Here is a 21,500-nt window from a genome sequence, read left to right as displayed (position 1 = left end):
ACCACCAGAAAAAGCAAATTCACTCCTTCACAGATATTATTCCTTCATTCTATAACTTCATTGTATTTACCAGACACTGCTAGTTACTGATACCTATTTTTATGTACCTTTGTCAACCCAGATTAGAGTTTCATCGCCTCGCCTGCACATGCATATTTTCCATACTCTTATGAATAATTAATAGAAAGACACATAATTGAGCTCTATTTTTATGAACAAGGTTTACAGGTGGTTTATAAAGGCATTTTTCCTTTTTTCACGTTTGTTTGCAGAAGGAATACACATACCTCTTACATATTTACCAATAGCAATAGCTCACATAAAGAATAGAACAATATTAAAGGGAAGAACAAACCCAGGAGATAAGACAACTTCAAAATTGAATGTAAATTATCCCCATGTGCTGGCCTGCTGCATATTGCCTCTATTTTTCAATGGCTTTACTAATAATGATGGCATATTTGATGCATAGAAAAAAGCAATGGACAAAAGTCATATTTAGAATATGTTTCAAATGCCACGAGTGGGATAGATGGGTATATAATCCAGCTTTCCTTCATCAGGTTACCAGCATGTGTCTGTATGCTGTGTTTAGCAACAGATAGTATAATATATAACATTCTCAGTTCTGTAACATCATCAAGCAAACCCAACTGTGCCTAGTTCTAAAAGAGCTGCCTGTATTTCTACTTAGCTGAATAGACAAGGGGTTATTTGCAGGCAGTATTTACTATTACTTTGGGAGAGTGATGGAGGAAGGGAAAGATCTAGCCATGCTTAAATATCCCATAGGATTTCTTATGTCTTTCATGGGTTGATTAAAATAATGTGTTCCTGCTTGTTCCTTATCCTTTATCCCTTACAGAAGGAGCATGCAGCAATAATTTGCAGCAAGATTTTTATGTAAGCGTCCCCCTTACATGGGTTTTATGCAGAAGGGAAACATATGGTTCTGAAAGAGCATTAATACCCAGGTACATCTGGTCTTTGAAGATTTTAAGTGATCCAGATAAAAAGAATGATCAAATGCCTCCCAAGGGAGTCTGTGGCTGTTCTGACACTGTTCTTTATCACAAGTGTAACACTTACAGGGAGATGTCTATGGACACCTAAGAATAGAATGGGGGTTGTACCAGCAAAAGGAAAATATACATATAAGCAAATAAGACAAAAACAAAACCATCAACCTGGCCAGCAATAGACAAGTTAATCATAGTTGTCCAAGTTTGCAGCAAATAGAAGCAAGCAAACTGATTAATTAATCTATTGTTATAAGTTAATGCAACAACCTAACATTTCTCCATGGCAGCAGTATCTCTGTGCCAGGTTTTTATTATCCTGCGGCACTGGCACTCCTAAAAGTCCTGTTACTTAGAGAGTTTACATTGTTTAAAAATGGGGCTTTGTTTGCTAGTTATAAAGAGAGCTATCGCAAAAAATATAGTGTTAGACCTTGGGGGAGAATCAACCCTATTTTCTATTTAAAAGACTCACTGGATTTAAAGACAAGTCGTTTTTAAAGAAGGAAGGAGATAAGCCACGTGATGTATTTGAGGAGCTGATCCCAAATAATGATGCTCAATCTCTATTTTTATCATAAAGAAATATCACCTTGCTCCAACGATACTTAATCAGGCTTCATTACTGCATACTCCAGAGTCCCAAACAGAAATGCCAGAAGCTGAGACTGGTCATTAACTGCTGTTGTGCAGGATGAAATTCTCCAAGGAAAGTGTTCCCAGGAGAGACTCGATTACCAAAGGGGTAGGGAGTAAACTTGACATATATAGTGTGAAATTCAGGAGAAAAAGTTCACAACAAGTTTAGGAAACCTGGAAAATTCATAAATCTCCTATAGTTCCATGACTGCAAGAGGTAAATTAAGGAGCAGGAGAACATCAGGAGGAAAGGTGGAAGAGAATTGTGGAATCATATCAGAGCTCTGAGAATTCTTTCAAAGTCTCACTGGGACCAGTAGCAAATCCAAAGCTTATTGTTAATAGAAACCAGAAAGCTAAACCACAGAATCAGAAGCTATGGGCCAGTTCTGGATAAATGAAGTTCTATTTGTCAGGACTGCTCAAAGTAAAAATGCCATTTCAGAAATAATTCACTATCCCATCTACAGTTACAAAAGCAATGAAAATGAAGTTGCTAATGCAAAATAAACAATATAAGCCCATAATTTTCTCTGAATTCTGCAGAGAGAATGTATGTGGCTAAGGTGCAGATCTTGTCTTGGGACTGCCACTGGGTAACATGTCCCTAACCAGAAGGATTAGAACTATGACATAAGAAATCCTAAGCTAATTTGGAACTAGAAGAGCTGAAGAAGGCTGTTCAACAGAAGTTGAAATTAGAGTGAGGGAGGTTAAATTGCTTCAGATTCTTTCTATCTATGCTGATATTCGTGCCAGATGTGAAAGTCTGGGCGAGGTAACTATCTTTCCAAACCACCAAATCTTTCATAGGCTAGGAACTTTCAGAGACAAGATCAAGGACATTATATCTGGGAGTATAAGAAAAAGTTCTTTTTATTTTGCTCGTGTAAGATTATTGGAAGAAAAAAGGAAAATCAAATAATATAGAGGGAGATGTGGCTTTTTTTATTATTATTTTATTATTATTTTTAATGCAGAGACAAAATATATTAACCACAACTCAAAAGGTTAAATTATGGTAGCTATTTTAAAGTAATTTGTGAGAGACTGATCTGAAATCAGACTCCACTGTCCATTGTTTCAAAGATTGATATAAGAAGCTGAAATGGAATTCCATCAATCCATTGTCTCAGGGATGGGTGGGAGGAGTTGAAATAAGACTCCAACATCCATTGCCCAGAAGAAGGGTGTGAGGAGCTGAACTGGGACTCCCACTGTCCATTGCCTGAGAGGTGGGTGGAAAGAGCTGCGATAAGACTATATGGTCCATTATCTCGAAGACTGTTGTGAGGAATTGCTGTCCATTATCCCAAGAATTGCTGCAGACATATGCAGTTGAAGAGTTTGTTGCAAGACCAGTGAAACTGGTCCACCAGGAACATGTAATGCATGATGTTAAGAACATAGGTACTCCCCACAACTCATTGTAAAAGGGGAAAAAAGAGATGTCGCCATGAAGACTACCCATGAAAGACACCTCCATGAGGGCACCTTCAAGGGAACAACTCCAGAAGGATGCCTCCTTGAGGACACTGACCTCTGATGACTACTACAGACTCCTGGGGACACTCTGCTCTTATACCAGCTATCGACCCTAGAGGACTCCCACCACTTCCGATGACAACAACAGATCCCCAGGACATCACTGGATCCACAGTGGTGGCTATCTATCTCTATCTCTCTCTGCAGCCCGAATTCTTGCTTCATTTCTATCCTTTTTCTGATCTGTCCTTTCTCTATCCCCTTTTGCATAATAATTTCCCTTTTTATAATAATTGTAATTTTGTTATAAACCAACTGATCAATTATAGTACTTGGATCTTGTTTGCATCTTAATTTCACTCATGGGATCATGAACGATATGGGTCTGACACTGGGGTTTTCTCTAGTCAGACCCTGACATAACTAAAAGTCGCTTCACACATTCTTAAAAAGCAAAATATGTCCAAGGACTAAATACAGAAATATGCTCAACTAAGTGATTTCTCAAATGAAAAGCAGTAAGCTATGATAATCCTTAAGTAGGGCCAAGTTGCAGTTCTTGTTCAGCAACATCTGCATGAATATTTTATAATGTTATAGGTTATTAAGCATGTTGATGTATAAAAATACACAGAAAAGTTGGCTGCTCATAGATCATACAGCACAAAGAGATACTAGCTACATAACAAATTAGTAACAGCTGGATGATTTGGAACCAGAAGGCCTAATATGCCAGTACATGGAAAATTTCAATCAGTTTATGAAACAAGACTACTTTACCTAGGGCAATAAAACAATGCCTGTAGATTGGATTTTGCAGAACCTGGGGCTCCCTTGTGAAACTGCATAACTTCAACGTGACAAAGATGCCGCACGATCAGGGCATCTTTCTGCAGAGAAATTCTGCTGCCTGGAAGGATTCTGGCTTGAGAAATCTTGATTGCTCAAAGAGTTAAAATGAATAAAGGAACTAAGCTTGAGGTTACAAAATTGAAAATCAAGTCCATCCTTCTATGCTTTAGCATGTCTTTATGAATATTTTCATTTCTTTAAGTAATAAACCTGTATTCTATCATCATTTATCTTTAGAAAAAAATCATTATATGAAGCACTTAAGATTTTCTGCTTCTAGATTCTCTTTCGGCAGAAGAGTGGGTTTTTTTCCAGTGGAAAGACTCTTAAGCTTTAATGTCATATTTCAAAAGAAATTTTCTTCCTGTCCTTTGCTCCTTCTCTTTGACAGCCATCATTGCTGAGTAATGCCCACGGTCATACTTTTGAAAAGCAAATTATTCCTTTGCAGCATTTCTGCACAACCTATGGCAGAGTGTATATCCAAAGGACTAGACACTTATTCTTTTATAAGATATAGGTTGAATTCTGTAAATGATGTGTCTGGCACAAGAGTTAGGTGCAGATCACTAAAGAAATATGAAAGGGAAAATCAGCAGCTGTAGAAATGGATTTAGGAATATACACATACATTCACATGTATATACAATTTTAGAATATTAAGCAAGAAATGCATTAAATGTAAAGTAATTTGTTCCAGAAAAAAATATACAGTGAGCTATTAATCCACGTCATTTTTTGCTTGGACAAAACTCCAGACTGAGCCAAAATCTTCACTACAGAGTGCAGAGAGCTTCAATCGAAGTCAAAATAGTTGACCCAAGGTATCAAAGATAAATATAGTGTGGAGAAAAAGTCCTGAAATAATGTCTATATAGCACTTCTTTTCCTAAGAGGATTTATTACTAGAACAAAGTCATTCAAAACAAACAAACAAAAAAATCCTTCCCACATTTCTTGGCAGAACATCAGATATTTTAGTAAAATACAGTAATTTTCTCCTGCAACAACTTTCAACTCTTAGAGAGCTTAGTGCAAAAAGTCACTAGCATTCAACTCATATTTAGTGACAGAATTGGACCAATGTCTCTAATGAAACAGCATAAATATGGCATTGTAGAATGATTGTCCAGTTCATTCCTTGATAAATTCTGCTTCCAAAAAATTAACAAATTCTTTTAATTGCCAGGAGAGCAGAAGTGGAAATTTAATTCAAGAGATAATCCTTGTTAAACAGTAGGTTTGTTACCACTGAAGGTGACAGATTAACAAATCCTGACTTTGATAGTTACAATTTTTTCGGTCATATGGCAGGGCTTTACAAGGACCTTAAAATTTTCCCTGTTGATAATTTGATTTCTACTTCCTCCTTTTGTTCCAGCACTTTAGTTCAACCGATTTTATGGCTGTCCAACTTAAAAATATGACTAGTTGGTATATGACATGTTATCTCTGCTTTTTATGAACCTATTTTGATTTCTACAGCACTGAGTCAGCATTCTGATGAGTTAGCATTTATATTCCCGACAGCTGTTTATTCCTTTCAATGTAATTTCAGAGATAAATGTCCAGAAGGGATTTGCTGCCCTAGATCTATCAGAAAACATATTTAAGATATTCTCTGGTATTTAAATCATTAAAAAAAAAAAAAAAATCAGTTATGCTATGGAAAAAGTATTTAATTTTTAAAATTAAATATATTTAAATCTTACTATATTATTTGGAAATATAATGTGGTAAATCTTACTATATTATTTGGAAATATAATGTGGTAAAAAGTCAAAGTATTTTTATTTTCTATGCAAAATCACTTCAGTGGTTTCTAAGGATATTATAAATTTAAGAAACATACTGAAATGTCCAATCAGTATTTTTATTTTACTCCTTCTATCTGTTAATGATTTTGATCATAGCTGGTGGCAATGAATTCTGCAGATTACTTTTGATTTTGATAAAATAACTAAAAATAATACTTAATTGCTCTGTTCTCTATCCTTTAAAACTCATTTTTTTCTTGTCTGGGGGACAAAAAGTAGAAAGGGATTCTTGATATATAACTTCTCTAAAAGTTCATTTCATATCCTCTATTACTTCCTTTTGCTTTTTCCTACTGTCTAGTCTAAATCAAATGGTCCCTTTTCCAAACTCAGATAGAAATATACCTTTGCTTATTAGAGCAATAATATATATTGCCTAATATTTTAAATTTTATTCTTACTGATTTTTTAATATTTCCTCTTTTCTGGGATAAAAAGAACAGTAAACAGTATGACAAAAGAGAGTTATTTCAGTAGACTCTTTCTTCACCCTAATATTTTGGCTGCTATAGACCACCAATCATCATTTTTTACTGAGCTTTCTGTATTACTGGCAAGTACTGTGGTACTTCCCAATGAAAATAATAAGGCCAAATTAACCTGCAGGCAATCCATTAATCTCAGTTATCACTGTGTCCATAAGTGATCAGACAAAGCAATGAACAAAACCATCATGGTTAACTACATCAGTAAAGTAAGACTTCTAAAATACTAGCAGTACTTGTGATGCTAAACTCCTTAACAAAACAACAAAACTTGAAAGTTAGTACCCTATAACTTTTTTCCCAAATCCTCACTTAAGTCGATAAACGAGGTTAAACAGGATGTAAAAATCTTCATCCATATTTACCATTAAAACATAAGCTATGTGGAAGACTTGATTGTGAAAAAAAACTGTCTTGAATCCAAGCAGGCAAGATCATTTATATGGCTGTGACATATACGCCAGAAAGAAAACTGTTTAAGTAGAAAGTAATAATCTCTTTGATCTATTCAGGAAAATTTATTTGGGCCATTTCTGTACAAGTGTCGCATTGCCAATGTAGTCTAATGTATAGCTTTCTCAAAAATCATTACATGAAACCTGAGATTGGACAGTGGTTGCAGATTATTTGATCCCTTCTAAAATCAATTCATAATCCTGTGTCTGCATTTGTCAGTTTCTTCTGGCTTTCTAAAACATCCTGAAGATTGCAGTGTCTGTACTGTGATTTTGTGTATGTCTGTTCAACATTCCACTTACATTTAAAAGTGTAGTGAAGAATGTGCATCAGGGTCAATATATTTATGTAAAAGGTATTCTAAATTTAATGCTTTACTTTATTCCAGATTTGTGGATAGTAGACTTTCTTATTTATTTTTTATAATTTCTTAAAATATGTGGGGAAAGAAAAAGCCAGGTAATTTGATTGACTGAAATGTTGCTTTAAGTGATTGTGCATCCAGCTCTCTACCTCTTGAAAAATCATTAGTTTGCACTGTAAACACCTATATATACTTTCACTGCAACAACTCTAGAAACTTTGTGCGGAGATTCACATGACTTTTCATGCAATATCCAACATAAATATTTCCAAAACACGGTACAATATATATTGTGAATGACAGCAAAACCAACAATGATTTCTTGCACCCCATAACATGAGTATCTCTTTCATGGTACTGTTGCTCCTAGTGTTATTTGTATGACTTCAGTGCCTGGAGTTTGCAGGTGAGCCTGATAAACATATATTCCTACCTAGAAGTGTTTACAATTTAGATATGTCTTTATAGAAGTATTGCTATGACAGAAAGGTCTAAATGATGTTATCACACGAGATTCAGTAAATTTTTTTTCCTCAGTGTGCAAGCAAAGCATATGCCAACAGTACTCTTACAAGAAATATTTTAATGGGAATTTTATGATTCAGTGCTCTTGGGGTGGAGCTGTAGCAAAGAATATGAAAATCTAGAGAGAGGTAATGTTTCTAAGTAGAGCCAAGTCTTAAGAATGCTTTTATGAGAAGCTTTTACTGAGATGCAGTCATTTAGTTATGATCTCTTACTCAAGGGCTGATGTAAAACTAGATTAAGTTATAGCAAGATTATATGCATATTCCAAATGACTGATCAGCATTGTAACAGTATGTATACTACTAAGTCCACCTCCTCTAACAGATACCCCTTCTCAAAACTGACACTTCCATTTTATTAATCTTCACTGAAAACCCCTCATTTTTATAAGAGGAAACCATTACAGAAAGGAAGAATCATCTTAAGACAAGAATACTGGTTGGTTGGCTGGCTGGACAAGCAGCTGTAAGGCCCAATCCCCTTGTCTGTATCTGGTCTACTGTAACAATGCAAAGTGTACCTGTGAAAAACATATGTAATGCAAAAAGCCTCTCTGAATAGTGAAAAGATGCTTAATATGCATATTCTAGCCCCATCACAGCTCCCAGGGTATGGTATTTATCTGGATTACTGCTGTACTCTGACTCTTTCTGACGCAAAGAACAACCTTTTGGGCATTCCTAGCCAAGAATAGCCAAAAATAAGTTAAAGTAGTCAGAGGCTGCAGTAATTAACTGTAGAAGCCAGAAATTAGGGAAATTCAAAGATCAGAAAAAAAAGTGTTTTCAAAGCCAAAAGCTACCTGCATCCTTTTTCTGGTTTTCTTGCAAGCAGAATCCAAGAAGAGTAGATAACTGGGTTCTGGATATTTTGATACATGGGATATCTTGTCAGGAAGCATGCATAATGCATTGCTATGGTAATGGTTACCACAGTTGGTATCCTTTATGGAAAAAAAAATTAAATTCTGTATAAGTGTAGTTAGCTTACATAAGCAACTGCTGGTTTAGTCAGAAGTGCCTTTTAGTTATTTATAATATCATAGAACTTGTCAGAGTTTACATTTTGTGTAGCAAAGATAGCAGTTTAAAGAAGTTACAATTTATATAGATGAAAATGCAGGTTCTTACCCTGAGCTGAGCAGCCTACTAAAAATACAGTCTTGTCTTTATTATGGCGTACTATACTTAAAATACAATTAACTACAGTATCTAATAACTGTTAATGTGCCAACAATGCAAGAAATCCAAGTAACAGGCAGAAAAAAACTTTTTATGGTATTTCTAAAATGGAAATCTCCAAAATGACTCATGAAAGACACTTGTTCTGACATCTTTATTTGCTGCTTTTTTCTTCTCAGCCTTCGTTTTTCTTTTACACTTTTTTCCTACTGCTGACTATAGCCATGGTTTATCTGTTCCAAACTGAGATGAGCAGCTTCCTATCAAATAAGCCAATGCTACTGTACGAATTGAGCTTGATATGACTGCTGTGACGCCAAAAGCCACAAGCTAACTAATACTAATTCCTAGTTATGTCGATGCTAATTTTTGTTGCTGATGCATGTCAGAAAAATATCAGGTGGTAAAGAAGCACTACAGTGCAATCTGTTCCTCAAAACCTAATCCTTTTGAAGCTTAGTAAACATTTAGGATCAGACATAATGTGAAAAACCTTTCTCATATGTGTATCACCTGCTATATTAGCTCCAATGTACAAAACATGTTTGCACTAAAAATACATATAAAATTAGGGGTGGCACCCTTGCAGCAGTAATACTGGCAACGACTTGGGCATGCCAAGTAGCACATGTTTGGAGGAAGCAGTCAAGGTTTTGTCTCAATAACTGTTGGCAAGAAATGGCTGTACCTGCTTTTCCCAATCCTTGATTGCATTGGCTGAATACATCCTGTCTTGTGGAATACCCTCTATGTGGTGCATAATCCATGAAAATTTTCCCTTACAGAGTCTTCCCACATAAATTTCATCAGGAGAGCAGAATTTGTTTTCTATTTCTAATGTCACTCCGAAATATTCAGGTGGTGACAAAAACATGACCATTCATGAAGGAGCTCTGAATTTCCATACCAAGCATGTCCTTAGAAGCCCTTTTGAGGACTACTTCTTTAAATAATCCTTGGAAGCAGGAAAATGTAAAGCACAATAAATGAGAGCACCAGGAACCACTTTTTCCTTTCTTGTTGCTATTTTACAGAAACACCTATCCTCCCAACTTTTTTTCCCCAGTCAAAACATTGGAGTTTGGGAGCTGGGTGGAATAAGAGTAGTATCATTTAAGCCCGTGAGCCTACTTTCAGAATAAAGGGAAGTGATTTGCACAGAGAATTTCTCTGTAGAGAATATGGGGTACAATCAGTCCTACTTTTTAAAAACACTACATAGCAGTGGCGGCACTGAGGATTGACTGGAATGCTGTTTTACATTTTTATATGAAAGTTATACTACATCAGTAGTGTAAAGATGATTGCAGGTAAGAAATTACAGTTATAAGTCTGTCATGTCTGGATTTCAGTGATGATATTTCTGTTCATAGTTCAAGACATTTCATTAGAAACTGGAATATTTTGGATTCCCTACACATTTGTTTAAATATTAAAAATCACAGAAACATGACAATCCTGCCTGACACAGCATGGACTTACTGTATTTACTAGGATTTAAAAGTGTGGTTTCTGTAAAGTGCTAGCTGGTGCATCCTCATAAATGTTCTAAAAGTACAGTGGCCCTCATTTCTGTCTTTAGAGGGAGCCTCTGGTTACTCTGAACTGTCTGTTCAATGGTTGGTTGATTTCATTCATCTTACATATTACTCACAAGAAATGAAGGAATAGTGGCACATCTAAGGACCTTCTAATATGGAGGACCTCCTTGTCTTACTGCCATTGCCAGCCTGGCCTGGCTTTTCACCACACCAAGAAGAGAGGGAAGCCTGACAAAGAGGATCCAACCCACTATGAAGCCATTTTCTGTTTTCCTATACTGATATGTCACTGAATAAAGCACAGATAGGCAGGACTTAATAGCTTCTTGGATGCCCTTTAGAAGCATATGTGATCCTTTAATTCTCACCTTCTCCTTATTTAAGTTTTCATCTCCTTCCATAAGCTGTTTCTTTTCCAGAATAAAGAATTCCAGCCTGCTGGATTATATTCCCTATGGAAACCATTCTGTCCCATGCATCTGATCATTGTTGTCTTTCTCTGAACTTTTTTTGAGATCTAAGGTAACATTTTCAAGATGCAAACACCAGAACAGCACACAGTGTTCCAGGTGTGAGCAACTGTGCCGTTATAGCCTGGCATAATTATATTTCCTGTTTTGATCTTCTTTCCTTTCCTAACAATTCCAAACATTTGCATTTTTGGACTACTGCCATGCACTGAGCTAATGCTTTTTTATGAAATTGTCTATCACAATCCCAAACTTCACTTCTGAGTGGTAACAGGCAGCTCAGAGATCATCATTTATTAATAAAGCCAAGAACATTTTTGCCCATGTACATCATTTCACATTTTTCTACATTAAATTTCCTCTGCCATTTTGTTACCCAGTCACTTAGTCTTAAGGCCCATCTACAGTTCTATGCATTCAGCTCTCACACTTCTACATTGAGTAAACATGTATCCTCAGCATACTTTTCCACCTCACTGCTAAGACCTTTTTCTAATCAATTTTTAAGTTTGTTAATAAGAATCAATATGCTACAGAATTCCACTGATGAATTCCCTCTGTATTGTCACTGTGCCCACATGGTTGAAAGATTGAGAGAGGGCACAATTATGGTGCTGGGGAATGTGGTATTCAGCATGGGTCTGTAGGCTGTTACAGAGCTGTGTGGTCCCTTATTTCAGACTTCATGCATAAGAATCATTTGCAATCCTGTACTATGCTTTGTCTCTTAAAATGGGATGCTGCATACCAACCTGATCTGTGACTTTTGGTTCATCTGTGCCCAACACACTGGTCAGGAAGGAAGGGGATTATCTGGCATTTCCCAGGAGTGGAATTGTGCCTTTTCTGACAAGATTCTGCATTCACTGAAGTCTTCTTGAAAGGGAGCTTTTTCTTTATGCAGCCCAGCCCTATGGCCTTTGCCCGTCATATATTACATATCCACCTTCATGTGGTCAGACCCATGTATGTTTTATATTTGTGTGTGTGTGACCCTTATCCAGGAAAACTGGGCAAGTGGATCATCACTACTAAATGTTGATATTGTTACAATTCTAAACAATCATTCACAGCAATAACGTCAAATAGGTAGCCAAGGTATTTTTTAACAACTGTGATGTAGTACCATCTAGTGGCTAAATTGAATCTGCTACCTTAACTTTTCAGTATTAACTGCCAAATGCTGCATACTTGTTGCTTGATTTTGTTATTATTATGGTGTAGCCTATCCTTCTGCTTTTAATAGATATGTAACTTACTGGATAACCTTGCAAATCTAAATATAACAAGGCTACTTAATGTCCTAGCTTGTGCACCTCCTTCTCAGACACCTCCTTCTTTTTGAATCCTGTGATTTTTATTTGAAAACAGAAGATAGTAAAAAGATGCCTTTACAGTTAAAAATCCAGCAGTGCTTTTTTTGACATTTGGGTTGTTTTGTTGTGGGGTTTTTTTTTTTTTGTTTGTTTGTTTTTTGTCAATTATTATTTACTGAGTATTTATTGCAAAGCAAAGTAAGTTCTGTATCTAAAGCAAAAACTTTAAGGGAGTTCTAAGCTATATACAAATGGCATGGAAAATGAGAAAAGGCCAATTTACTACAATACTTCAGTAAGCCTGATACTGTAACATCTTCTCAGTCATCCAGTCTTAGTGTGAATTTACTTTTTGTAACTTGTTTTTTTTCATTGTTAGAAAACAAAATGTTGTATTTACTTAGCCAGACCATAAGCTTTTCAGCCTAACATGCAGTATAATCTAATGTTCATATGATGAAATAGTAAGAAGTTAAATAGAAGCTTACATTTAGAAGCATCAAATTGCTATCTTACAGAAAAATACAAGTAATTCTTTTGTGACTGCTAGACTACTGTGCCTCGTCAGGTAATTGGGTCTTGTCCTCAAAAGTGCTGAGATTAAGGCATGCACTTAATTTTTTTGACCATTCTTCCTGTGCTCTTACCAAATTTCTAATACACAAAATGCATGCCAAAATGCCATAAAAAATCTAATTCCTAAACTAATGATGATGTTTAGAGGTGTAAGATGCCAATATATGTCAGTCCAAATAAATTCTAAAAATCTGCTGCTATGGCTCTCATTTCTCCTTGAATAAGTGCTGTTTACATGATTTGTACACATGATTTTTTATTATCTAAAGTATAGCAGTGACTGTTTTCTTTCCCACAGGACTGATAATCAGCAGTGAAATTTTGCCACCCTTGAGCTTTTTTTCCCAGTGCAAAATGTGAAAATGTTGAATTTCAAATGTTGAAGACTGATTTATTTAAGAGCTGTAAAGAACAATTCCAATAGATTCATAAAGTAGTAGAACTACTCAGTAGAACTGAGCCATATCAGGATTCAATCATCAGTGGGAAATCCATAAAGCTAACTTCAAATTCAAATTAATTACTTGAACTGTAAAGCATGTATACACACAAACATAATCTATTCACATGAAAATGGAAAAGCTGTGTGCAAAAATCTCTTGTTGATTGCAGTGTGAAAAAAATGGCTTGTTACAACAACTGCAAAAATGGTATCGCATTTTCACAGTTTGGATATTAGTTATTCTGATAATGTATTTGGCAGACATTGTGACACAATCTTATTTTAATATATTGGAAAGTAACACATATATGTACTATTAATGTTACTGAGAACTGTCTGCTTCAGCATTTCAGTTCTCAATCAATAACAGAATAAAAGCTTGTTGGATGAAAAAAAAAAACAAAACAGAAAGCCTGAGAAAAATAATTAACTATTTTCTTTTATGTCATCTGCATGATTTTCACAGGGCCAGCATCAAATTTTCAGTGATGCTTGAGAGATAAAGGAAAGTAACAAAAAAAAAAAAAAACCAAGTGTTGAAAGCAGTACTAATTAATTTGAGGTCATATTCAGGCAGTTACTGACCCAACCTATAATTCCCTCAACTTGTGTAATAAAGACTGTCCTTTTTGGAGAGAGTGTTTGGGGAAGAAGGTACAAAGAAGAAAATTAACAGAACCAGTTACAATGTTTTCTGATCCCAAACCAGACCAAGAACATATCCTTAACATTGATTTGCAGAAGACATGCAATATGGTATTTCTGTATGGCATCTTTGTGAGGGTATCCCTGTGAAGTCCTAGACCAAATTGCAATATGCAAACCCCAAACCTTCTCAGTTTCACTTGTGTTAAAATCACATTTTTACAGTATTCATCAGAAATGCTGGAGCTGTCTCAAGAGGGGAAATTGTGAATGCAGAGCAGGGTATCCTTATTAGGGCTCTCACCTTTAAATAAAACATTAGGTGTGAATCCACACAGCATTTGTATCTTTGTTTTCTTTTTGCCCAAGGTGCTTTAATGACTGAACTATTTAATGGCTATAGTCAGTTGACTCTTTAACTATCAGGATCTTCTTAGTGCTTACAACTGAGATGATTTTGCTCTTCCAGACATGTAAAGTAACCATATGTACCATCTATTCTGCAGTGCTAGGACACTGGTAACTTGTATAAACATAAAAATAGAGCTTTACAATTGCTATGGAATTGTGTAACATCTGTTACTATCTGTGTTATCAAAGTACTCCATTTCACAATGATGCTCCCACTAACATCATGTGGAATGTTGTCATTTATTTCAGAGACAAGAAGTTCTTGTCCTTGGAGTGTCTATGCGTCTGACATTTTTCTATCATTTGAAAAAGTACTCTACAAATGATTGAGAATATTTTCAAGTACTGGGAGAAGGGCAGTGACGCTATTTTAGTTTTTCTCTTCATGCTCATGTCTTCTAACTACTGCTACATATTTCTAGTTGCATTCATGCATGTTGTGTGCACTGTTGTATTTATGGATGGTTCTTTCTGTCTCTGGTTGCCTTGTTCATAGGGTCTCTGCAACTCTGGTTTGTAACGTGAATTTATGCAATATACATGCTGGTGGCACATTTGCTTTGCTTCCAGCTATATTTTCTTTAAAAGTGGGGTCGTCGTTTGTAACAAGCACTTGAGACTTTCTTCTCCACAAATACGGTGTTGTATAAAATTTTCTTTCTGGTGTTTGACACAAGTATGGCACCTAAAAGAAATTATGAAAAGCCAGTAACCTATTATATTTTTTCTCTATGGATGGAGGAGGAAAGTGTCAGCATACAACAGAAGTTGTGGAAAGATTAGTGCTATTTTAACCTAGTGTCAAGGTATATTTTTTTTCCTAGGACACTGGTGTTGGAAGAAAATTGCGTGCTATTACACACCAGTTTGCCTTCTCATTGAGTTCTCTGTTTCCAGCAGTGATAAATATTCCTTTCTAGCTGTGTGATTTCTGGGGCTATTATCAGCTTCTACAGTTAACACTGATACACTGCAGGGAAAAGATAGCTCCAGTATCTTTTTTTCCTCCTCCAGCGTATAGGTAGGTCTGATACACAATATGCTTTCTTACCATATGGAACATAGAGAATGATCTTATAGTGAGACTGCCTGACTGCAAATACTGATACTGTTTTATTCCAGTTGACTTTTTTAGAACTATCAAGTTTTTGCAGCATAGACTGGCTTCAGGAGAGCTTTCGTATTTGTCTCCTACTTCCCTGATGTGATTCTTTAGCTGCTGACACTTCTTAATTGTTTTGGTTTTGTAAGTGAATTGTCTTATGATGTTGCAGGACCAGCGCTATAGATTAATCTATTTAAATCCAAACGGCACATACTTAGGTTATGAATGACTGCCAGTCTCATGGAATTCTTTTGAATGTACATGGAGAAAGGAGTTCTGACTGGGATTTCATTACTTGTGGGTATAGCTCAGCCCATACTGTACAATTTGGGCCCATACTGTATTGTATGACCTCAAAAAGACATCAAGAGTCTTCACGTCTTCTATTACCCTTTCATGTTTTGCTGCTACTCAAGATGAACTTAACCTCTTATGACCACAATTTTTTCAATCACTTCACAGTCATTAAGTTTTACTACACTTCTACAAGCTACTGTAATCCATTCCCTAGCTGAAACTTAAGAAAACTGACCTAGACATGGAAAGATATTAGGGCTTCATAATTTAATGCTTATATTCTACTGATGCATCAAAACAGCAGTCCAGTTTTTAACTACTTTTCAAGCATTTTTCTCAGAATCTAAGTTTCTCTCTTAGCTGGACAGATTTAAATTACCCACCATATTTCTTAACAGCTGATAAGCTATTGAGAGCTCTGGTCCATTCTCAGATAAATTCCTTATTGATTTAAGCAAAGCATGATTCCAAACACACAACTGCAAATGCTGGAACTGCATACTATCTACATAAAATGCAGCAATTTAGGACTTTAAAAAGTTTTCTTTGTGTCTGTCCTCTTTTTATGTTCAAATCTCTGAATCAGGGACTTCAATCCCAGTATCCCAGCATGCTTCAGGTTATATGCTGTTCTTACACAGGTATTCCTCAGTAACATGAACTATGATACTAACTTACGTTGTCTCTCACGTTCCAAGCAAGCTTACGTGTAAAATGCACTTCTAAGCATGTGCAGTGCTTTGAACACTTTCATTCAGTGTTTCCTTGAACACTGAAAACTTGCAGTGTCATCAATGCACTACATCGTTACTGAATACCTGTAGTAAAGAACAGACCCCCACCATTTAGAAGTATCAAAGATGTTCATTATACAAAACAGAATCATAGTTTAAAAAAGCCAAGTAAAATCAGATGCAAATTAAAAACTTCTTGAAAGCACCAGTGGTGTATACACTTACATGAAAACTATGTGACAGGAAATGTTATGATTATTAAAGACATTATGACACTGATCATTTTAACCTGTACTTGTTGAATGATTGATTCAGATGTTCCTCAGCAGAAGGGCTTCCTTCTTGGTCACTCATCTGACACGTTTCATGCAGCTCCATCTCTGATACAGCCCTCAGCTTTGTTTGCTCTGATGATGCTGGGAAACGTCTATGCATATGGTCTGGATAACAATAAAGAAATTTCTCTAACAGCTGATACATAGTTCAAAATAACACCTACAGTTTAATGTAATTCTGAATGTGATATTGCATTTGGGTGAGTGGCTATTTTAGATAAACATAATTTCTTTTGTGCCTTTCATAGATAAAGTTATTTCCATATTCATATTTCCAATAGACTTGTGGCCAGACAATTTATAGGAATTTTGGAAATAAACCTGAAGTTCTTACTCCATATAAACCCCAATTGTGGCCAGTGAAGAACTGATTTCTTACTGTGTCACATGGGCAAGTAACAACCAAATGACAAAAGAGTTCAAACTAGTATTAAAACAACCGTGTGCAAGTGACAGTACATCATTCTCTGACCCTATTTCATTAGTACAGTTTACAGTTTTTGCAGTGAACTACATTAGTCCAGAGACTAAGTGACCTCTTGGAGTCATGCTTTATTGCCAGCACCTGTCAAATAGTTCTTTCTGTAACACATGAAGACAATGGAAACACATTAAAATACCTGTATCTGCCAAAACAGGCAGGTCCAGAAAACAGAAACTGGACCCCGCTGTATATGCAGTTGATCAATAACGGGGATTGATTCTATTCTGTGTGCTCAGTTAGCCTGCCAGGAAGAGTCTCTTTAACAAGTACAGTGGAGAGGATGGCACACAACTGCTGTTAGGTGGTCTGCTAAAGCCACATAGCACAGGCATAGCAACTTTCTCATCATGCATCTAGACAGCATTCCATTGTGATTCCTTTGTCCTATCAATCACTTTTATAGGGTAGAGAAAAAAATAACAGAAATCTGAACAAATGAACAATGCTCTTTTTCATCCTACCTTTCTATGTACCTTGTAACAGGGTTTATCAAAATCAATCTATAAAAATCTGAAATGCATGAAAATCGACAATGCATAATCCATTTAACTGAATTTGTAAATATGCATGCATGAATTTAAACAGTTTATGTTCACGAATTAATGTGAATATGTAGTATATGTTTTTCTTTGCCTGCTATCCAATATACTATTGTTAGCAATGACAAATTCTAAAACTAGCTTTGCACATTTGATATATGCTACTGGGGGAGGGGATGGAGGAAAGATTTTAATAGTGGCTGAGCTAACGCAGCCCAAGGCACTTTTCTGCCTACACAAGGCACAGACAGACAGAATGGATTGGGGACACTGTTCAAACAGTATCCTTTGCTCTTTTGGAAATATGCAGCATTGGCTTTCTCCTTTTTTCTCTGTATCTACTATGATGTTGTCAGGGAGACACAGTCCTTGATTTGACCCAACTGCCAAGGCCATCACCCTTTATAACAGTACAACCCCCAAAACCTCGTACCCACCATTTAAAGATTTAAATCTGTTCTGTGACAGGCCTCTGCATGAAACGTTAGGTGCTATAGAATAAAAAATCTCCCTGTGCTGTCTCTGCACGGAATTCAGCGGAAGCCCAAACTTTATTCCAAAATGTGTATTCCAAAAGATCTTGCTTTATAATGTAATTATAATCAGTTGTATTTGTATGCTCTTTTTAAAATATGATGGGGTAAAGAGGCCCTAAGTAGACTTTTCATAATGTGGTTGTCCATGAAGTACATTATACATGTATTAAAATCCCCAACAACATTTGTGGACCTCCTTTGATTTTCTTGTGCCATAAAACCATACTGTAAATGGATCGTAAATAGATACACTAAATAGATTATGGTAAAATATCTGTTGCCTTCTCAAGTAATTGGATCTCTAACGGTCAGTTTTAAAAGTAACTGGGTTTTCAAGAGAGGGCACAGACACAGACTGCATATATTTTTAAGGTAAGCATGGGTTTAGATTTTAATTGTTTAATTTATTAAAATCCTTACAGTACTCAGCCTCACTGAGTTCTGTGTGTAAATAGTTGTAATATTAAGGTGTCTAAACCTGTTACTTAACGGATTGGTTAGAGACATGACTATTCTGATTAAATTCTAACAGGACATTCTGTATATAACCTTTAAGCACAACCTTGCAGTTGTTGCTAAGAAAACTCTAGCTGACTTGAAAGCCTCAAATTTGGAATATAGCGAATAGTAAAAATAGGTCACTACAATATAATTGTAAACACTCTGCACAATTTTTTACCATTATATTTTCTAATATCTAGTAAAACATTATTTCTCAAGTATGAACAGTGCTTAATGTCCAAATAACATTCTGATTTACTGTAACTGTATTGTTATTTAGTAATGCAATCCTTTTCATGCAGTTGTTTACAGATAGGTATAGTAAATAATGTGACTTACAACAAGACCGTGAAAGGGATCAATTACCGAGACTCTATGCCTATAGAACTTCTCAATCTATCTTTAAATATTTCAGAAATGGGGGGGAAAGTAAAAGATCCGTGTCACATTTCTGAGCTAAGCATTATCAGTAGTACTTAGGAATCCTTTTCTTGATCCTGACTCTTACTCATTAGTATCAGCAATGCTAATATACAGTATTTTGCTACCAGTTTAAACATTTAAAGTATGACAATAATATATATTTGTTTAACGAATTTTCCTTCCCATTGTTTTCTTTTCTATAACAAAGAACCATAATGACAGCAAATAACCCTCTCTTGTTTAGTGCAAGGGAGAAAGTAAACACTAATTATAGCAAATAACTATTAGTGTCAAAGGATTCCAAGACATTACCAATATATACTTAAGCATTTCAGAGCAGTGACCTTACCTTCATAGCCAAGGAGAAAGCATGTCAGCAAGTTAGGACAGACCTCCTCCAAAATGGAACAAAAAGCAGAGAAAGCACTTGGGCCTTTTAAAGAGAGTTTATCTAAAAAATACTCCGTTCTCTTCTTGTAGTTATCCTGAGACCAAATGTCGTTGTATTCCTCCAAGGAAAAGACTCTCTTGTAAACCAAATATGACAGCACTTTGTTCACATCCAGCTCATCCAGTATTTTCTCTCTCTGTTTGCTTGGGATTTCAGAAAGCCATTTACTCCTGTTTTCATTTTCTCTTTTCATAGATTTTGTACAGTTATGAAACCAAGATTTGGCTGTTCTTCCAAACATTTTTATATTTAAAAAGAAAATAGAAAATTCTACTTCTGCATTTATCGTGCAGTAGTCAGTATGCAAAGTAAACATAATGTAGATGGATAGAATGCAAATACATACTGCTGTCTGTAATTACTGTAATTCTAATGGAATAAAGAAGGCCTACATACAAATTACAAAGAAATCTAGCTCAATGCCTACAGACTCCTAAGAGGATTACATTACACTAATTAGCCCTTTACAACTGTTAACAGCTTCTGAACCGTAATGATGAGACTGAGAATTGCTTAGTTACTGTTACTTTTTAATTCTGTAACTGCTCTTCAAAGATACCCCTTTGCAAAAAATAATTCATTCAACAAGACAGCTGATCAAATTGGAATAAGCTGTACAAGCTGGTACACGATACAAGATGAAATGTCTTCTGTGCACTTTAATTTTGTATTCCTCAGAGGCCATACCCAAACCCCAGTATAAATCTCCTCCACTTCTTATTCTTTCATAAAATATTTGCTTTACAGTGCAATGGATTTTTCATTCAGAAAGCACATTTCTATAAATATTTTGTAATCCTATATGCAAAAGGTAAATAAAAGGTTACAGAATAAGACCTTTTTTTGTGAAGATAAATATGCCACATTTTCGCATCTCAGGATCTTTAAGCTGTGTCCAAGCAAAATAAACCACCATATAGCATCCATTTCATGAACCAGGTTCAACAGTGGAGATTACTGCAATCCTAGTGGAGGTGTTCTGCCACTGATGATCATTCACTGAGGATCACACATTACATAACCTCCCTTATGCAAATGCTACTTAATACAGGGACCTTTTGGTCCTGTTGTCATATTTTCTGTCAAAATAAATTCCCTGTATAGAAAAGGTAGAAGTACTTCCTGCCTCCTTCTTCTCCTTCTCCTGTTTCTTAGTCTATTTCTTCTATTTTCATTACTTCTAAAGCATCCATGGTCTCACATGTGTGACTTCATCTGCAGTTTTCTTAAGGGTACTTTACCTTTTATGCACTGAAAAAATATTTTGACAAGCTTTTAGGAAAACAAGTTTTATAATATTTTCAGTCCTTAATGATCTTAGCATGCAAGCACTGTATCCTCCTATCAGGCTGTTTCTGTTTCTGAAATTTCAAGTATTCGTTAGTCAGCATTAAGTTGACCATTGGCCATATAATAATTTATATTTTATTGTGTATAACACCACCTGAACAATTAACTAGCCAGGCTTCACAGAACTGGAAGCATTGCCTGTCACCTTGGGGTTGTTTTAGATATAATAAGCCTTGTATGTAACACAGTATCTGGAGTAAGGATGAGTGGAATTATTTGTTATTTTAAGCCACATTAGTGGTCCCAGTTTAGAATGTTATGGCTTATTGACCATAGTGGTGACATTCTTGTGCTTCTTCTGTAATCATCTTTAATCTACTCAGGTAGAGCTACCTGTGTATTGCAAGGCATCACACACCACATGAAAGATGACCTTGGGGGATGATAACTGATGAAAGGCATCTGCTGTATATCCTAACTATTAGTCAGGTAGCTCAGCTAAACAAAGGTAATATGCAGTAGGCAGAGAAAGGAGCCAAGCTTTATGAAAGACCTAGCACATCCAGGCAACCTTTAAA

This window comes from Lathamus discolor, chromosome 8, assembly GCF_037157495.1.
Source record: "Lathamus discolor isolate bLatDis1 chromosome 8, bLatDis1.hap1, whole genome shotgun sequence".
NCBI lineage: Eukaryota > Metazoa > Chordata > Aves > Psittaciformes > Psittacidae > Lathamus > Lathamus discolor.
This window is presented reverse-complemented; position numbering follows the sequence as displayed.